At 33.1% G+C, this 21,067-nt stretch overlaps 1 long non-coding RNA gene across 6 annotated transcripts; it reads right to left on the bottom strand.

The window, feature by feature from the left end:
• Positions 1-1,020: 1,020 nt before the first annotated feature.
• On the bottom strand, positions 1,021-5,642 carry LOC139892546 (uncharacterized). Of its 6 annotated transcripts, XR_011774147.1 has the most exons (13): positions 5,621-5,642; positions 5,465-5,525; positions 5,316-5,393; positions 5,079-5,158; positions 4,849-4,967; positions 4,537-4,661; positions 4,326-4,398; positions 3,822-3,911; positions 3,586-3,714; positions 3,150-3,246; positions 2,862-3,010; positions 1,922-1,981; positions 1,021-1,080 (listed from the first exon to the last, which is right to left on the bottom strand). It is a non-coding gene; the product is annotated as an uncharacterized lncRNA (long non-coding RNA). The 6 variants fall into 6 exon arrangements; XR_011774149.1 differs by lacking the exon at positions 5,621-5,642 and having other exon boundaries at positions 1,891-1,981; positions 5,465-5,597; XR_011774146.1 differs by lacking the exon at positions 5,621-5,642 and having other exon boundaries at positions 5,465-5,597.
• Between the last annotated feature and the right edge of the window lie 15,425 nt (positions 5,643-21,067).

Below are 21,067 nucleotides of genomic sequence, written 5' to 3'. Positions count from 1 at the left end.
TCCAAATTCCAATTAACATGAAGAAAACCCAAAAAGGTGTACTAGACCTCCAAATACGGAGTACTTTTTTGTCACGGTGGCCTCCGAATTACTAACAGTTTTATTCACCGGCAACCAAATCGGTAGCATGATGTATATTTATTACGAGTATACAACAAGTTTTTTGTATCGATGTGTATTGTTATTGATGTTGATTTGTTATCTCAGGTGAAATACTCAAAGGAACCAGAAAGCCCTATTTAATGTATGTTATTAAGTTTATGTATGTATTTGTTTTACAAAATTATCACAGTGATTTGTAAATTAGGCGTTACAAGGGTTTATGTGGATGTACTGATTACTTTCTGTATGTATCAGCTTGCAAAGCTAGGGGTGCTGAACTCATTCTCAGGTACTATCTTAAGGTATCTTTATGCTTTTTTGAATTCTAAATATGAATTTTTTGAATTTACAATTTAATTGTTAGAGGACGTGGCTCATGCCCGAGATGAAGGACGTGTCCCATGACAGAGATGGAGGACATGGCCGGACATGATCCATGTCCGAGACGCGAGGCATAGCCCATGTTCGAGACGGAGGACATATCCCCATGTCTGTGATGGCTGTGGGTTTGATATATTCACTGTGCATTCAATTATAGGAGTTACATTGTCGGTAAAGGTATTGTATATTTACAAGTTAAAGCTACAAGTTGGTGATCATATGATAATCCTATGCTATTCATAATTGATCAGACATGGACAAAATAGAAAGTAACTTGACTCTATCAACAACTTACCAGCAACTGTATACAAGCGATGATTCTCACATGTGTGTGCCCATCTTCAACAAAAGAAAAAAGTCAAAAAGCAAAAAAGAGAAAAGGCCTGTAAAATGAGATAACGAACTCAATAAGAGACGCAACTTTAGCCGTACCCAATGGAAGATAAGAAGCATATCTTATGATGATACCATGCAGAGCATGTCACTAAGTTTAGCCGGACCTCATGAAGAATTAGAAAGATAACATGAAGATATGTACCTTATAATACCACTAAGGTGATCAGCTTCTAGGACATGATCTTCAGCAACTCGACCAGCCTGAAATTATATACGAATAAGATGAGGATTAAAATAAAAACAAATAATTAAATCATACTTATTTTTAAGATATTACAAGCAAACAGCACAACATTTGTAGATACAAGTCTACAACACTAAAATCTTGTGTTGTAGCTCAAGTGGTAGTGGCCTGACACTCTTTGTTAGAGGTCAGGAGTTCGACTCCCGAGGACTACGACATAGCACATAAGGTTATCCCCTGACCTTGAAATCCACCTAAGGGCGCCTTTCGCACATTGCGCAGCGGGAGCAGCGGGGAGGGGGTTTTACCGGCCATGCCCTCGGATTGGTCCGGTTTTCCTCCAGGGCAGCAGTTGGAGGCGGGTTATGCAACTGCGGGAGATGATCAGATGGGTGGTTTAGTTCCCACTGGGTGATCCCAAACTGCTGTTCAAAAAAAAAAAGTCATACAACATTTGTGGATAGACACACCTATAACAATATCCCATGGGCTGCAATGGAAGCAAATTACCAAATCCAGTTGACATAAAATATTGTTAGTCAGCTTCAAAAGTGATATGATTTTTGTACACGTAATTGTTAGATATATGTGAGGCAACTAGAATATAGAAAGTGTTTATTTTATATAGAGCAAATGTTTATACTCCTATAATTATACTATATTTACATTTACATTATACTTGTAAGATACATGTGAGTAAACTACATTATAATAATCATAATAAAAAGTTTTTTCTTTCATTTATTTATTTATAATTCTTGTATTAATTACATTTACATAAATAAATCAACGACAACATGCTTAACACCAAGAGACATAATTTATACCTAGAACACATAGCCTTTTTATAGGTTGTACCATGCATTTAGAGGGTAATCACGTCGACCACATGGAATCACACCAACCGATAGCTGCAACCTAGAATGTAAGAAGTAACGTTAAAAAATATGAGAATTAGTTCAGACGGGAAAAACATTGTCAACGCTTAGGAATTTAAATATAATAACATGTGAAGCCTCCAGAGATGTTCCTGGTTGAATCCCAAGTTCATACGGGAAAAGCTCATCATATCATATTGGTGTGAGAGTTTTGTAGTCAGTCAGACAAATTAACAATTACAAGAATCACCCGATGAACCTTTAATATTGACAACCACAAAGGCTAAGCATAATCCATAAGGTATGCACGAACCACAAACTGTAACTTGCAGTTATAACAATGAGTACTACAAGTGTATCCTGCTTTTATGATTTTTCACCTCAAAGGCAATGAATACTACAAGCGTATCCTCTTTTTAAAATTTTCACCTCAAAGGCAATATGAACCTTAGAAACATACATTTACATTTGCTAACCAAAATGTAGAGGTCAAAATTTTGACTCAAGTAAAAATGGGTGGATATGGATTTTGTTTAATCTCTACAACGTAAAACTAGGTAAATGCTTTTACAAATAGCCAGACATGCAAATTAGGAGTAGTCAAATTTGACCGAAATGCTAACAAATGGGTCTGTTTGGGACAATAAGGTTAACTAAAAAGGTAACATCTGAACAGGGTAAATATCGCCTAAAGTAAAATTTTTATATACACAACTCTCCCAAGTCACTTGCTATTAAAAATTGGATTATTTTGCGATCATATTGAGAAATTAACTTTTATAGTAAGTTTTTGAGAAATTGACAAGTGATTGTAGGTCTACCCAATCTAGCTTGACCTGATTCAAAACACACAAGTTTTAATCGAACAGACCCATTTTCTAACCCACCAATCCTTGGACCTATAGATGTTAAAAACATACCTTTCGTAAGGAACAAGCATAAAACACTATGAAGAGTCTTTAACTTGTCTAGTTCAACATAGACGAACTTATTGAATTTCCAACCAAAAGAAGGCAGCTGTCCTTGATAAAAACCTGTAGCATCCTGATTGATTTTCTGTTGACATCATCTGCGCACCATACATACAGGGCGGAATATAAATGAGATAGCGGTTGGACAAGCGTTGATAACGAACACAATGTACAAATAGGTGTTAGGACAAGTAAGAATTTGACTTGATTAAATAGCGCCAAAAGGATATAACATACTAATTATTTCACAAAATTTCCACTTAGGGTCAAGTTGATATAACACCAGAACATCTTCATGGCCATCTTCAATACTCATTACTATGACATCTGGGACCTACGGTAGAACGGTATAATAGAATCATACTATTCGTTAGCAATCAGGATGCAAATTTGGGCGGGTCAAAATTGGTAAACTCTTGTACACGTTACCGTTTTAAAAAAATTATTGTGCATGTATATAAACATCTCCCGTCAGTTTGAATTTTGATCAATATTTAAAGTTGAATACAAAAGACCAGATTATGACAATAACAACCTAATCCAAATTTACAAATAAAGCAAACTTTTAGACTAATGCAAATACAACACTTGTTTCGACCCGTTTATCAACCCTCCCATCTTGTCACATTTAATATAAAAGTATTTACATTTCCAAGGCGCGCAGTAAACGTACCCTCATAGGCAAAAGTAAGATTAACAAAGTCAGCTATTTTCGGGGAACGGTAGTCAGTTTCAAGTACTCTTAAATGTTTCGAGACTCAACAAACACATCAGTTGTCCATGAAGATAGCCCTGAAGCATCCTGATATTAACTGAATTTTCAGTTGACAACTTGACATTATTTATGGAAAAAATAAAAGAAGAAAAGGTAGTGTCAAAGGTTGGTGTTGTATTTGTAGGAAAGCATACCTGCATATATCTGGAGGACCTTGTAATACAAGACTTGTAAATGAGATATCAGTTGGACTAGCATTCACAACGAACACAATGTAAGAATAGCTGCAAAAGAGTTGAACACATATCCAAATTGGATCAAGCTGCTGAATAACTGTTTCCTTAGCATTTTGGATGCAAATTTTGGGGTTAGGAAAGATGGGCAGCCAAAAATAGGTAAACTCTTTTATGGGTTGCCGTTTTTTTAGGGAAAAAAAAAAAAAAAAAAAACTTGTACCGTACATGTAAGAAACATACTAAAACTGTATGTTTCCCATTTTCATTGCTATATAAAATTGATGCTAAAGTGCTCTAAAGTCTTCACAAAATTTACTATAGATACTTGAAAATAGCATCAAAGAAGAACATAACGAACACTACAACTTTAAAAACGGTTACACGAAGACATAATGTGAAATGTGAAAACAAAATGAAACAAAACCATGGTACAAACAGCAAAATAAGCACATAAAATCTTACGCTGGCCGGTTCTTTTCTTTTTTTTGCCATTCGAAGGAAGGTCAACCCCCATTTATTCGAACTTAGCTAAAATCTAGCCAGAAAAAAGATAATTGCAAATTATAAATTTAACATAGTTGTGACAATTTTTTTCTTCCCCTTAATGTTCCTTTTACTTAACTTAGAAATCAAATTAGAGTTTGAAAGGAACAATTATTATATAATGACAAACCTGAAATCACTTATATGAATATTAATGACGGAATAATAAACTTCTCCTCTGCCAAATCATATCGCATTTCTGAGGTTTTATAGCATCAGAATCAAGATTGACTAAAAAAGTTTGCTCCCCATCACCTGCACAAAAAGAACAGCATGTGATAAAAGGCGAGACATGAATGTGCTATCATACAAGTGACAATTTTGACTCATTTACTTACAAATGGCTCAATCTTGGTTGTGTTTTTATCGGTGATTTGGATTATTATTGTCAAAATACTGTTTTATTATACTTCACAAGCTAGTTAGTGATAAGTAACTTTACCTGAAAATGGGCAAGAAAAAGTGTGGCAGATTTATTTAACCGGGCCTGGCCCATTTAACTTGTGCCAGAATGTCCAGTTTCAACTCAGAACCTGTTTTGACCCGCCATTCTTGTCGTATCTGATATAAAAGTAATTAAATTTTCAAGGCGCACACATTAACGAACCCTCTAGAATATGGATCATTTACTAGTAGACGGGCACTTGATAAACAAAAGTAGGATTAACATACCAAAGTCAACTCTTTTCAGGAGTCAAGTTAAGATTAACCCCTGAACACCTGCGTGGTCATCTTCATTATGACATCTGGACCTGCGGTGGAAAGGTATTGTAAAATCGGACTATATAGATGACTGTTTCTTTTAAATTAGAATGCAAATTCGAGCGTCGGGCAGGTTGGGCGGGTCAAAATTGGTAAACTCTAGTACGAATAGCTGTTAAGAAATTCATATATAAAAAGAGTTATAACCTGGGAAGTGATACAACGTTTGTGTCTAGATAGTTTATCCCGCATTGCTTTGCTTATCATCAAAATTTCCATTGATGTCTATGACAATAAAAAAACAGAGTTACACCATAACACATTTGAACTCGGTTTTATAAATGCTATAAAAATACCTTCAAACTAATAAAATATCAAAGAGGGTGTTGTTATCATGAGCAGAGTCAATCACTTAATCTGCAAAAAGACAATCAGAGTATAAAAAGACAGATAAATTAAATACGCTAAAATTTGAGATGATAAAATGAAATTTAGGCATGAGTAATAGAAACCATTTGTTATTTGTTATCCTCACCCATTGTAACGACCCGGATTTTTCCGATCGTTTTATACTTATGAGATTTATATTTACATAAAATAAACCTTACCAAAATGATAAGCAATCCAAACTGTTGAGACTTATGTTTTTGAAAAGAGTTTCACACAACGTTTGACCGTCCAATTTGACCAATGATATCACGAACTATATAACACACGATAATTATACGATTATGTATATGTATATATCTATACATATTTAACATGATTTAAGGATGGTTTAACATTTCATTGTGAACTAACAACAATGAGTTATAAGTATACTGTGAGACCACTAACTTAAGTTATCAAAACGATAACTATATGTAACATTCTTTGACATATATACTTACAATATATAATGTGTTGGTGATCTATGTCACCAATATGATTTAAGTGTAATGCGATTAATTTGTAACCAAAATAATCTTGATAAATACCGAACAAGTTTGGGGAAGTGTGGAGTGCACACTTGTTTGAACTTATCTTGATTATGACGGGGGTTCGGGGGCAGCGCCCCCGATAAGCGGGGTCCAAGGGGTGGCAACCCCTGGCGGGGTCCAAGGGGCAGAGCCCCTGGCTGGAGCCCAGTTTTGAGCCTCTTTTACAGTTATAAACCCGTCCATATTTGAATTCTCGTTCCGATTCCTCAAAATTTCTACAACTATATCTAGGGTATATGTAACCATATCATACCCAACTTCTATACGTATTTACTATTGGTATATACCAACAATAAACTTCAATGATCAGCCACTAGACATGATGTTACATGTGGGAACCAGCCATTTAACCTCATGTGTGACTTTTGTGCAAGAAAACAAACTAAATCTCCTATATATCCATCCCATAATCATGCTATTTTGCACACACACACATACAATTTCATTTCCAGTTTTCTTTCAAGTTAATTCACTCCCTAATCTCTCTTCATTTACCTACTCAAGAACGTATCAATATAGTCATCCGATTTCAAGGAGATTACTTCCAATCTTTCAATCCCACTCCACCACTCTTTTGATTCCAAGATTTTTCTTACCTTTTTCCAGTAGCTTTGTCCAAGTAACTTGAGGTAGTAACCTTATTCATAACCTTATTCGATTCATATTTATATAGCTATCTTATTTTGTGTTATAAAATTTTAACAACAAGAACATAGTTTGGGTGATTTCAAACTTGTTCGCAAACTAAATAGATCCTTCTAATTTGATTTTTAAAAACACTTCAAGACCTGTAATATACCATATTATGACAAAATCGGATTAATCATATCTTGGCTAATTAACATAATATTTAATATATATTTACTTATGATTTTATTTTATATATTTCAGGACCACACGTAAACAACACGAGAAGATTAATCATAAGACCTCATGATTGTACGCAACACGTCATTTGACAACACGGTACTTTATGTACGCAACACGTCATTTGACAACATGGTACCATGGGTCAAGATTAATTCTGATCAACACGAATACGATGGGGTCTTTATTTATTTTATTTAAGCAACTAATTGTGGACCACTAACATCGAACTGCTAACTACGGACTAAGAAAATATTAAAAGTATTAAAAGTATATATATATATATATATATATATATATATATATATATATATATATATATATATATATATGTAACGATTACTTGAAAAGAAAATATGTTGATATATTATATATATGGTTAGGTTCGTGATATCTATCGGAGACCAAGTCGAGTTAAATACCTTCAAGACAAAAGTGAGTATATAGTCCCACTTTTAAACTCTAAATATTTCGGGATGAGAATACATGCATTTTATGATTTACGTTATGGACACAAGTGATTAAAAATATATATTCTACGTTGAGTTGTACCACTGGCATACTTCCCTGTAACTTGGTAACTACTATTTACATGAGGTTTTGTAAACGCGAATCCTGTTGATAGATCTATCGGGCCTGACAACCCCAACCGGACTGGACGACCAGTATTCAACGGTTGCACAGTACTTCGTTTTGGTGACTACACTTGGTACGGTGTAGTAAGATTTCATAATAAAGGGAATATGCGACGTTGATTAAATGTTAAGTATGGTTATCAAGTGCTCAACAACTTAGAATATTTTTATTAAAACGTTTATATATGAAATCTTGTGGTCTATATTCATAACGCTGCCGGATTTAAACCTATATCTCACCAACTTTATGTTGACGTTTTAAGCATGTTTATTCTCAGGTGATAACTAAAAGCTTCCGCTGAAACATGTTGAATTTAAGCAAGATCTTGAGTATGCATATTTGTGTCAAAAATAAAACTGCATATCGGAGGATTTGTAATGTAAAATATGTTGGAGGTCGTATTGTTATTATCACATGTAAAGTTTGTAAGTCTAAGATTATCGCTAAACGATAATCATTATTAAGTTGTTTAAACCTTGTATTTGTAATAAAAGCTATGGTTTGTATTGTAAAAACGAATGCAGTTTTTGAAAAATGTCGCATATAGAGGTCAATACCTCGCGATGAAATCATATGTTATTGTATTCGTCCTTATGGTTAAGGTCGGGTTATGACACCCATAACCTCAATAAGTCACCGTCTTGTGACACAATGCCCAATACTCACGATGTGGCACCTAAGGCCCACATCGCGTACGAGTAAATAAACCACATACATACATGTATAAATATTCCACTCACCTTGAATACTTGAAGAACGTGTCCTGTGACCTTAACTTCCTCCACCGACTTCACGCATATCACCTACACAAAGTATAAATGCAAATAAGCTACACACGATGCTTATTCGACTCAAACAACACTTATGTTCTTCTAGAACATCCTATTTGACCAACTTTGACCAATGACCATTTTTCGCTCGAAAACCTTCATAATCCCAAATGACTTGTGATTATGCCTCAACAACATCATTTAAACATGGTTTGGTCAATCGATCACTCGTTTAAATACACGACCCGCCCATTTGGTCCTAAAGTGTGTTTTACACCATTTTATGCATAAAACAATACTCGAAAGTCCAAAACTGATGAAATCACTTCCCGCGTTCCCGAAATAGCTAAACTTAACTCTTATAGCCACTAAACACAATTTATAGGATTTTTTACTCAAAAACCCATTTTATGCACTAAACTAGTCAAACTTTCAAGTTCATGAGTTCTTTCATCAAATCCTTTAAATCTTAAGACCTTTAGATGAATTAACCCTTTAATTAAGTTCTTTAATCAACTAATCACTTTTAATCAAACCCTAATCTCATTATAAACAACCATTTTCATCATCACTAGTTTAAACCTTCATGTTCATGACTAGTGGGGTTCTTTAAACTAACCAACAAGATCATTAACACATATTAAATCCCAAATCATATGAGAAATCAATCAAAAACGGATCTTGAAGTTAACACTTACCGTTTGTACTTTCGTGTAGCCCAGAACGAAAGGAACAAGAAACCTTCACGCACCAAAAGTCGAATCACGAGCCTTGAACCTCAAATCTCCACTTGAATCTTGAGTGTGTTTAGAGTTTAGAGAGAAAATGGAGAAATAAATGGAAAATAAAATGAAATAAAAAGATATGTGGCTGGGATTTATGTCCACCAACTGATCCATACGTGAAAAGACATTTTTACCCTCGAATACACCTCATTTTAACCAAGAAAACGAGCCTGGAACCTGACATGGCCGCGGCGCGACCCAGGCCACCGCGGCGCGACGGTTGCCTTGAGCTGGCACTTCGAAACATCCTCATTCTGTCCCAGTTTTGCTTGTTCCTTCGTGACGCGACACCAGACCTCGCGGCGCGACGGTTAGGGTGTTTTGCTCCCTTTTTTGTCTAGTTAAGCCCTCGGTTGGTAACCTTCCTCGTACGTTCCTTTCCCGTCTCTATTATGCATGAAAGCCCTTCTTGAAAACCCTAGAATGAACTCCTACTAACAACCTTGCATGCATGCATAACCATCATCTTATTTACACGTATAACTTATACATACATACAACGTACACTAACATACTCCGCGTACTTCTCGGTCTAACTATATATATGTGTACATATGTAACCCGAACTATACATATATATATATATATATATATATATATATATATATATATATATATATATATATATATATATATATATATATATATATTTAAATACCTCCATGCTCATGTACATATATATATACTTTACGCGTATAAAAATATTCGGGTCTTACACGTGACAACACGGGTTTACTTTAGGACTATCGACTTTAAATTTTAGAAAGATGACACTTTCGAATGTATTAAACTTATAAATAACCAATAAGTTGTGATGACCCGAAAATTTCTGATCAAATTTAAACTTAATCTTTAACGTTTCCGACACGATAATCAAAGTCTATGAAGTTGAATCTCAAAATTCTTGAACTATTCAATTACCTGTCGATTGTTCTCAACGATTCGCGAACAATTATATGTAAATAGATACATATACTATAACTTGAAAACGTAACAAAGTGTTATGTAAATGATAATGTGCATTAACCTTATTGGTTTGATTATCTGATTGATATATTTAACTATGAAGTTAAAAGATTATTCTAAACGATTGAATTAAAAGATATTTACTGAGTTCCTTAAGGATTATAATATTATTAAGGGTCTCTGTTGTAAGGTCCACGTTGATTTGGGAAATCATTCATGTTTAACGGTATTGGAAATTAATGGTAAAGTGTTTGTTTAAATAACGTAATTTGGACACATACAATAATAAGGAATATTAACTGTTAGAATTAAATCTATGAACAACTTGCAACGTATATTTAGAACGTGTTTAAGTATATTATATATATATATATATATATATATATATATATATATATATATATATATATATATATATATATATATATATATATATATATTTATGAATATATAGCTTCAGGTTATTTGAAAACAATAATAACATTCGGTCATTGATTTAATTAATATTTAGTTATGTTAATTAGAACGTTTGAGAAATAAACGATGACACATAAATGAATTACATAAATTTAAGTTTAAATGTGTAAACAATATGCGATATAACAATTTCAAATGATTTTAAAATGTATTTTAATAAATAGCGAGACAATGATTTATAGAAGTAAATGACCAAAACACTCGAAAGTTTAAGATACACTTTGAGAGATATAATTTATGGATAATTTAAGTTTATATTTTGACAAAGGTACGAGTCACGAAACGAAAAGTACTAGTTTTCTCAGCGTACGAAAGGGCGTTCGAAAAACCGGAACCTGGACATAAGTCGAGTGACAACGTACGACTTATCGGAACAAAAATTTCAAGTCAACTATGCACATGAATTTAATATAATATATAATTAATTATATAAATTAAATATATTATATATATATATAATAAATTAATATGTCGACGAATTAGATTACAAATCAGATGTGAGCTGGAATCCTAGGCCATGCGATCGCATGGCCATAACACACAGAAACCATGCGATCGCATGGAGTCTGAAATCGCTCGAGCATTCTGGTCTCTGTCTTACACACATATATCATACTCCGTATTTATATTATTATTATTATTATTATTATTATTATTATTATTATTATTATTATTATTATTATTATTATTATTATTATTATTATTATTATTATTATTATTATTATTAAGATTAATATTATTATTAATCTTATTATTATTAATATTATTAATTAGTATTATACAAAATACTACGACGAGGTTATGAGCGTGTCACTTTCAAAATGGTTTTCAAGCGGGATAGAGCTAAGGAAATTATGGGTTATTACCAAGGAGGTTATGGGTAATGTTCGGGGGTATATTTGTGAATCAAACCTAGTGCTTATCATCTCTGTTACGTACTTTCCTGCAATATTGAATCACAATATTGATACGTGAGCATTCATATCTTATCTTTTATATATTAATAAGTGTATCCATGTCTAGTGCTCGAGTATATATGTTTATGCATGCTTGTATGCTAAATTTCGTCGTTAGACAGTTCATGTTAAATCACGAATTAAATACATATATTACTGATAAAAGGTATATGATATGCATGTCGTTGGGAAGCTGGCGAAAAATCAATAACTTTTCATTTAGAAATCACGTAATTTCGGTGAACGAATTAAAAGTTATGATCAACTGAATTATGATTAACGTTAATTGAAATTGCTTTTGAATCTGCAATTGATATTTAAACAACTTATTAATAAGATTGATAAAGTGGATTTTTGAATATTACCAGCCGAGTAAATGAATCCTTATATAGGACACGTGTCGTTTTGTTAAACAACTGTCAAAATTGACTTTTTGAAACGACTTTGGATAACTTTTGTATGTCGATATCGAGCATTAGGATTATGATACACTATGACCTGACCTAGCTTGATAGACATTTATTGACCAACATATGATCTCTAGGTTGAGGTCTACGGTTATTTTGCATTCCATGTTTCGGTCTCATTCCGTTGAATTACTTTATATGCTGGTAAGGTGAGTTTCATTTGCTCCCTTTTTAATTGTTTTTGCAATCTATATTTTTGGGCTGAGAATACATGCACTTTATTTTAAAAACAATGGACACAAGTACATACTAAATTCTATACTGAGTTTGAACCGAAAATCCCTTAGCTTTGGTAACTAGTAACTGCCGGTTATAAGAACTGGTGGGCGCGAGTAGTAGTATATGGATCCATAGGGCTTATATCCCCATCTGAGCTAGAGAACTAGCCTTTTAACGGACGTATACTATTTGAGAAGCGTACACGTTGGTTTGCGTGTATTATTAAGATGATTATACAAAGGGTACAAATTATATATACGTTAAGTTTAGTTACCAGGGTGCTCAATCTTGTAGAATAATTTGACAAACGTTTCTGGATGAAACAACTGAAATCTTGTGGTCCACCTTTATATACAGATTATGTGTTACACTAAAACCATGAACTCATCAACCTTTATGTTGACACTTGTTAGCATGTTTATTCTCATGTTTCCTAGAAGTCTTCCGATGTTTGCTTATATGTTATACAAGCTATGTGCATGGAGTCTTACATGGCATATTTTTTGAGGAAACGTTGCATTCACCAAATCATCACCATGTATCTTAGTTTGACTGCATTGTCAACAGAAGTACTATTGTAAACTGTTATTACGGTGATTGTCTATATGTAGAGATCATCATATGTCGAAAATCTTTGATTTAAATATACATTTATGGTGTGCCTTTTCAAAAAGAATGCAATGTTTACAAAACGTATCATATAGAGGTCAAATACCTCGCAATGAAATCGATGAATGACTTGTTCGTCCATATGGATTTGGAGCGATCGTCACATAAGTCATCTTAAATTATCCCAAAAGACATTCAATAATAGTTAATACTATTTCATTCATCTATGATAACAAAAGTGTTCATGTTATATAACACGGGTTGATTAAATGACAAACTTTTAAATAGTTTAGATGTACAATTCTAACTAAGAGATGAAACTTTGATGGAGTTTGAAGAACTTGATCACACATGCCTAACTTCTTCACCCATGCTGCCATGGCTAAGTCGGGCATCCCATTGACCTAAACTATCTAACCCAAAATCAATTTACATGAAAAAAACTCTATATTAGAACATGATTAAAGTCAAAAAATGATACTCCTATATAACTACGCAATTTGAAGTTACCATACCTCTTGAAGCCTATCGGTTACTTCCTGTTTTATAAATGTGAATATACAATCTGAACATAAATTCAAGAGTATGGATCTGTCAACTGAAAACACTGTATATGTATTAGCAAGTGTTTCACCATTATGTAACACTTTTGCAATTATTAAACCCATCGGTTACTTCCTGTTTCCTTTTCGAGTCACTTTTTAATTTACATTAGAGTTTAAATCAAATTAAATCAAGGAAATTACATGAACACATAAAAAGGGACATAGATATAGAAATACAACATAGACCTCGTTATGTCGTACCAGCAACCTTAAACCCATGCTGAATTTGTAGACTGCACTTACATTGATTCATCAATAAAGCATTGGCATGAAGAATCTGACCCAAACAAACTATGTAGTGACAAACTTGACCCATTTCATGAACAGTGCAATGATATCTAGCCGAATCACTGATATACAGCAAACTTTACACCGGTTTGGTACCTTACATAAAAAAATAAAGTTGTAATAACCACAAGTAAATGGGTCAAAAGTGACACCTTTAGTTGAAGGTAAATCTAAACTAAAATAAAGTATGACACTTCAAAGAATGGAAACACTAATACACGATAGAGCTTCATAAAAACCTTGCACACTAACCTTTATATAAAAGTATCAATAAGCAAATGAACTTGAGTAAGTCAAACTATATGTTCCTTATGACCTGAAACCAAGTTTCATCCCCTGGTGTCTTTCTTTCCCCAAAACCCACTAAATGAGTTTCTATAACAGCCCACTTTACAAAAAAACACTAAGTGAGTTTTCATAACAGCATAGTAATCTTATAATGATGCTACGTTTGAAGAGTAGCTTACCTTGAGTATTAGCAAATAGCCTGAGAAATATTTTCTTTACCATCATTTTTATCACCCCTGCCAGTCTTCATAGTAACTATCAAACAAAGACAAAATTAAATCTTAAACGAAAAGTAGAAGAAAAATAGCTAAACATTTCCTCAAACCCATTGCATAATGAAAGTGTTAGATAAACTATTTCATAAGTTTTTACTGATAAATAAGCATAGAATAATAATAAAAAACAATCAATCACCTCTTTAGCCCAAACACCCATAGACCTCTTGACATTTTCCATCAAAAGTGATTTCTCAGTTCCCGGACAACCACAAATATACAAACTCCCAGCCTTCAGTTGTTCAACACATTCCTTACAAAATTCTAATATCCTTTTCTGTTCATCCTCACGGCACACATTCGATGATGGTGCTGTCGAAACTAGATTCAGATATTTAGAAAATGGTTCAAACAAAAAGTCTTAAATCAAAATCCAAATATAACAGGTAAAAAATCGAAACAAAACAGGTGAAGATCCGAACCTGAAAGTTGCAGCGGCGGTTATGGTGGTAGCTCCGGAGGTGATGGTGGTACCGGTGGAAGAACACCCAATCAAATTCCGGCAACCATGAAGGTTACGAACTCATACAAAAAGAAGAACAATACCTCTATTAAAGTTTCTTCCTTTTTAGGTTGATTATCTCCTTTTGCAATATATCATCATCAAAAGCGCTACACACCAACAAAATCAATCGATCGACCTGTTTTGTGATGAATTTTGTCGCTGAAGGATGAAGAGTTGGGATGGTTTTTGGTCGCCAGTTGTTTTAGGGTTTAGAAGCTGTGTTTTTGAACTGGATATATTTGAAGCAGGGAGATGAAAACCTCCTTGTGAAAAGATGGAGAGATATGGTGAAAACTGAGAATGTGAATTCTAGTTCTAATTCTAATTTCAAAATATGGAGAAAAGAAGCGTGCTTAAGATTGCAATTTTCAAGAATATCAAGACCAGTAGAATAAGAGGCGTGCATCTTTTATTCCTGGAAGATGTGCCTCTCTGTATTTTAAATTTAAAATCTTTAAGACGTGCTATTTGTTTTTTTTTAATTTTTAATTCTGTATTTGTTTAATCCTGTATTTGTTTAATTAATTTAATTAAAAATTAATCCCCCTTAATGACATCATCAAAGCCCCTCTCCTTTTTTCATTTTTTGTTTTGAATTTTTTTAAGCTTTGTAAAGGTTTGTTTATGACATCATGGTTTTAGCCAAATATTAGAGAAGAATAGATATGTAAAATTCAACTCACTAAGTGTTAATGGTAACATCACTTGAGCAGTGCTCAAGTGGTCACCAAGATTCTTAGTGAAGTTATCTAGTTCAATACGGAGTAGTTCACGATAACCTTTTGAGCTTAATTGGGGATTTACATTAGAATGTGTTTTTATCTGTCTAGGTTATTTTATATTTTCTTTAGTTTTTAAAAAGCTGTTAAACAATGCAATGTTCTTGACTGAATTATTTAAAAAAACAACAACAGGATCAAGTATGAAATAACCTGTAAATTGATAAGAACATTGATGAATACAATATGAACACTAGCTATGAATCAATGACACTAAGGTTGATTGATTTCAAGATTTTTTTTTTATCTAAATACAATACTCTTCCTAGTGCTAGTTAGGAACTAGATTGGGGTAGGAGTATTCCTAACATACACCTTGGTGATGTGTGTGAATATGAGCTAGGTTGTGGTGACCTACTGACCTTGGATGTCTTGGGTATTTATACTCAAACACCAAGCTTAGCCTTACATTTGGTCCAAAGGCACAATCAACATCTTCATTATTCAATATTGGGCTCTTGTGAGTGACCCAAACAATCTTCCCTAGATGTGAATTGTTGATGGTGTCACCTAGACAGATACATAATCTACATCTACACTATTATTGTAATAACCTTATTTTTTCGTTAAAATTTTCATTAAATTTTGACAAAATTTCATTCCTCGTCCCTGAACTTTACATCAAATTTGACTTCATGTCCTTTTTTTGTGCATTCTTCGTCCCTAATGTATCAAAACACTACATCCCCCGTCCTCCCGTCTACTTCCTGTCTATTTCAGCTGTTAAGTCAAGCATGTGCAAAACATGTGAGGGTATTTTAGTCTTTCTTCCTCTTTGTTCCCTTTACCCATTCCTTATCTACTTGTCTTCTCCTAATTCAACCCTAAAAAAATATAAATCCTAATTTCTAATCAATTAACCAAATCAATTAACCAACAATTAAAATAAAAATTGAAATTAATTAAATCCAACTCATTAATTGGTTGTGAAGTATCGATCCTGTAATCTTATCTTACTCTTTTTTGGTTGTTGAACTGAAAGACTCGGTTTCTAATTGAGGGATATGTGCTTGTAAATTTTTGTAATCGGCTTCTAATTGAGGGATCGGTTTCTAATTGAGGGATCTGTGAACAACGAGATAAAAATAGCGTTGTGGACTTGAACACGCACAACACGATTAGTTGTATCAATAACCTGAAGTTAATTTTGAAATTAATATTAAATGAAAGATAAATTACAATTAAAATACAGTACTAGGAACGGTAATGGCGGAAGGAGAATTATGTGATCTTACGTCGACTGCATCTGCATCCATGTTCGCAGTAGAGTAAATGATACAATACCTAATTGATTACTGAGTACTATTATTCTATCCTCCGTTTAACAAACAATTTTCTTCTCCTAAATTGGCCGATTTAGCTTCGTTACAGTTTCAAGAGATCGAATTTTGTCAATTTTTTATTTTTATTAAGGGTGTTGGTTAATTGATTTGGTTTCTTTATTAGAAATTAGGGTTTATATTTTTTTAGGGTTGAATTAGGGAGAAGTCAAGTAGATAAGGAAGAGGTAAAGGAAACAAAGAGGAAGAAAGACTAAAATACCCTCACATGTTTTGCACATGCTTGACTTAACGTTTGAAATAGACAGGAAGTAGACGGAGGACGAGGGATGTAGTGTTTTGATATATTAGGGACGAGGAATGTACAAAAAAAGAAAAAAAGAAAAAGGACATGGAGTTAAATTTGATATAAAGTTCAGGGACGAGGAATGAAATTTTGTCTTAAATTTTTCATTAATTCGTTAACGACAGTTATACGACTTTTATGATCTACCTAGATGAGATAACATTTCTATATTACTCCCCCGTCTCAAAATAATTGTCATGTTTTGACTTTTCAAAGTCTTCAGTTTTCATCTTTGACTTTAAATACCTTTATCTGTGTTATATGATAGTTGGTGAAAGTTATACCAATAAAATGTACTTTTAAAACTCCAACAACTCATATAAATTTTGTTAATTATTATATAGCACGAGCAAAGATATTTAAAGTCAAAGTTTAGAAAGAAAGACTTTGAAAAGTTAAAACTGGACAATTAATTTGAGATGGAGGGAGTATTATTAATTAATAAATATTATCTGTGATACTTATCTTATGAAGTTAAGAATTTTATACATAAATTTTGTTGCTTACACTTGACGACCGTTAGTGTTATCTCTACTACTGAAATAATTATTTAAAGTATAAAGCGATATCATTTTTCGAAGTAACACGCAAGCGAAAGTACTAAATGAATAAGAAAAGGAATTAAAATGACAACTTTATCGACACATGACCAAGTGATGTAATTATTTAAAGACCATTAGACATAAAGCAATAACCACATGGACTATCTTAGCCGGAAAAAACTACAGGGATCAAACATGTAAGTTTGAACAAACAATAAGGACTATATTTTCTTATAAACTAGAAAAAAAAATTGACCGCGCGTTGCTGCGGTTGTATTCAACGCGCGGTCGAATGTGGATATACGTTGTTTGATACATAATATATATCTATTTAGTTGAGTTGTTTGTTGGACGTGTATGTATATGTATGAAATATAACCCGAAATATTTAGTGCTTTTTAAAGATGTCCGTTTCGCGTATAGTTAGTCGCGTTGTGTTCGTAAAATTATTTCGAGTTGAACGGTGGTCTCGAAAAAATTTAACTCGCACCGAGCGAGACTATAGGGCCCGTTATTTAGTGTTTTTTTAACGATGTCCGTTTCACGTATAATTAGTCTCGTTGGGTCTGTCTGATTTTTTCGAGTTGAACGGTGGTCTCGGAAAAATTTAACTCGGACCGAGCGAGAAGATAGGGCCCGTTAAAAATTTGAGTGGAATTATTTTCTTTTAATTTAATAAAATTAAATATTTACGATTTCTACTCCTGAAAAATTGGAAACTTGATGGGCCGTTGTGTAAATTAAGTCGAAATTGAGGGATTGTTTGTAGTGTGAATATAAACTCAAAACGACAATCCGATATAACTGAAATGACGATTTAACGCGCGGTCGAATGTGGATATACGTTGTTTGATACATAATATATATCTATTTGGTTGAGTTGTTTGTTAGACGTGTATGTATATGTATGAAATATAACCCGAAATATTTAGTGCTTTTTAAAGATGTCCGTTTCGCGTATAGTTAGTCGCGTTGTGTTCGTAAAATTATTTCGAGTTGAACGGTGGTCTCGAAAAAATTTAACTCGCACCGAGCGAGACTATATGGCCCGTTATTTAGTGTTTTTTTAACAATGTCAGTTTCGCGTATAATTAGTCTCGTTGGGTCTGTCTGATTTTTTCGAGTTGAACGGTGGTCTCGGAAAAATTTAACTCGGACCGAGCGAGAAGATAGGGCCCGTTAAAAATTTGAGTGGAATTATTTTCTTTTAATTTAATAAAATTAAATATTTATGATTTCTACTCCTGAAAAATTGGAAACTTGATGGGCCGTTGTGTAAATTAAGTCGAAATTGAGGGACTGTTTGTAGTGTGAATATAAACTCAAAACGACAATCCGATATAACTGAAACGACGATTTCGGCCATGCCTTTTAGTATTTTGGTATAAGGTATAATATAATAATTTGTCTAAATTTTATACATGGTCACAAAATCTACGCGTATAACAAAGTTACTGCATATGCTCCTATTTTTTGACGGTAATAATTTAATACCGAGTAATAACGGTAATAATTTTTAATAACTTGGTTGTCAAGCTAAACTTGGATAAATGATGTTTTTAATCTATAAATACCTGCTATCATCACAAACTCTTCCTCCTCAATTACAAAATATATAAAAAACGTTCCAATTTTTAAACCCGACCGGCGACCACTCAAATATTTTCCGGTCGGTAAATGACCGTCGCAAGAAATTCAGTTCATTCTCTCTGTCCGGTCTCTCATTTTTTTCTGGTAATACTTTCTATTCAGAATATATGTATATTAATCAGTTCTTTTATAAATATTTCTGACTAATTTTCATCGATTTTCATCGATTAATCAGCTAGTTTTCTAATAAATCTCAAGGTTTATTAATTAAAGAAGGATTTATATTTAATTTATGTTTCATGATTTCTGTTTTAGGGTTTCATATTGTGGCGTACGTATTTGCTATAAAAGGTGATTCTTGTTTTTAAGAATTAGGGTTATTTCAGTATTAAAAATTTGAATTAATGTGTGAATTTCGTTTGAAGTTGTTTATAGGGTAAATTTGGTGTTCTTGGGTGCAGATAATGAATCAAGGGTTTAAGGGTATGTTTAGGTTGCTATTAAAAGTTAAAGATTGTTATTTGAATTTAATTCTTTATTTTTTTTTTGTTGTCCTTTAATTTGTTGCAGATCATTCACCATATTCTTCTTTTTTCTATTTTAATAATAATAATAATAATTTGTTTCATAATTTGGAACCTTTTAGCTTTGTGTTTCCATCAGGTTTTCACTTTTTTATAAAATCATGAGATGTGAGGGTTAAGTTGTATGAACTTTGTTAAAATCTTGATGATAATCCTGACGGTTATTTAACGTTTTCCTGTTTCGTGAACAATAAGACGATTGAGGCCTGTATGAACCGTGTTACATCTTTTTGGCTGTGCAAATGATGATGGTCTGTCATTTCTTCTTACATATCTATAGATTATGAAATTCAGTATATTTGGTATGGATCTTAAGTGATTATTCTAACAAAATGCTACCTACATCATAATCATAATGTAACTAGTTTATAACCCATGAATTCGCGGGGCTAAAACATGTAGATTATTAAATCTGAAAACTTTGTAAAAGTACACATGCATGTTTATAAGTACGAACGAAGTTAAAAATAATGAATTATAATAATTTTAAAATCTATAACCAACTTTTCTATATAATTACATGGTTGTGAGTTATCAAGCAGATGTCAATTCTCTTAACATATATCTCGTAGTACAAAAATGTCAAATTCAAATTCTAAAAAAAATTTGCATCAATTCAATCAGATGGCTTTTATAACAATGTATACTATATAACCATAGATTTATAAAATTACCACTTAGTGATTAAGAATGGTGAATTTGTATATGGATGAGGAACCACTACTAGAAATACCATTTTTTGTGGCGATGAAAATCGACCGCATTAAATGGGGTTTCTCGCCGCAAAAATATTTGGCGGCGAACCCTCGCCGCTTATAAGGTCGTCACCGTAAGTGCGGCTTCTAAAATCTTTTGCGTCATTTTTTTGCGGCGGAGAAAATTGGGGCCCACTATTTAATAAGAAAAAAGAAAAGAAAATAGATATTCTTTTTTGCGGCGACTTATTTGTGGCGACGAGATGGGCCCACTATCTAAAATCTTACAAGCAAGTGTCAGTTCTTGCGGCGAGTATTTGCGGCGATGTGTCCCTTCTTTTGCTGCTATTTTTTTGCGGCGATACTCGCCGCAAAAGGTACCTGATTGTTTTAAAAGAATTCTGCTGTATTTACAGCATCCCGCCCGATTTTCTGGGCGTTTTTCCGAAA

The sequence above is a fragment of the Rutidosis leptorrhynchoides genome, chromosome 2 (assembly GCF_046630445.1).
Source record: "Rutidosis leptorrhynchoides isolate AG116_Rl617_1_P2 chromosome 2, CSIRO_AGI_Rlap_v1, whole genome shotgun sequence".
NCBI lineage: Eukaryota > Viridiplantae > Streptophyta > Magnoliopsida > Asterales > Asteraceae > Rutidosis > Rutidosis leptorrhynchoides.
The sequence above is the reverse complement of the archived record's forward strand: the minus strand, read 5'-3'. Positions and strand labels throughout refer to the sequence as shown.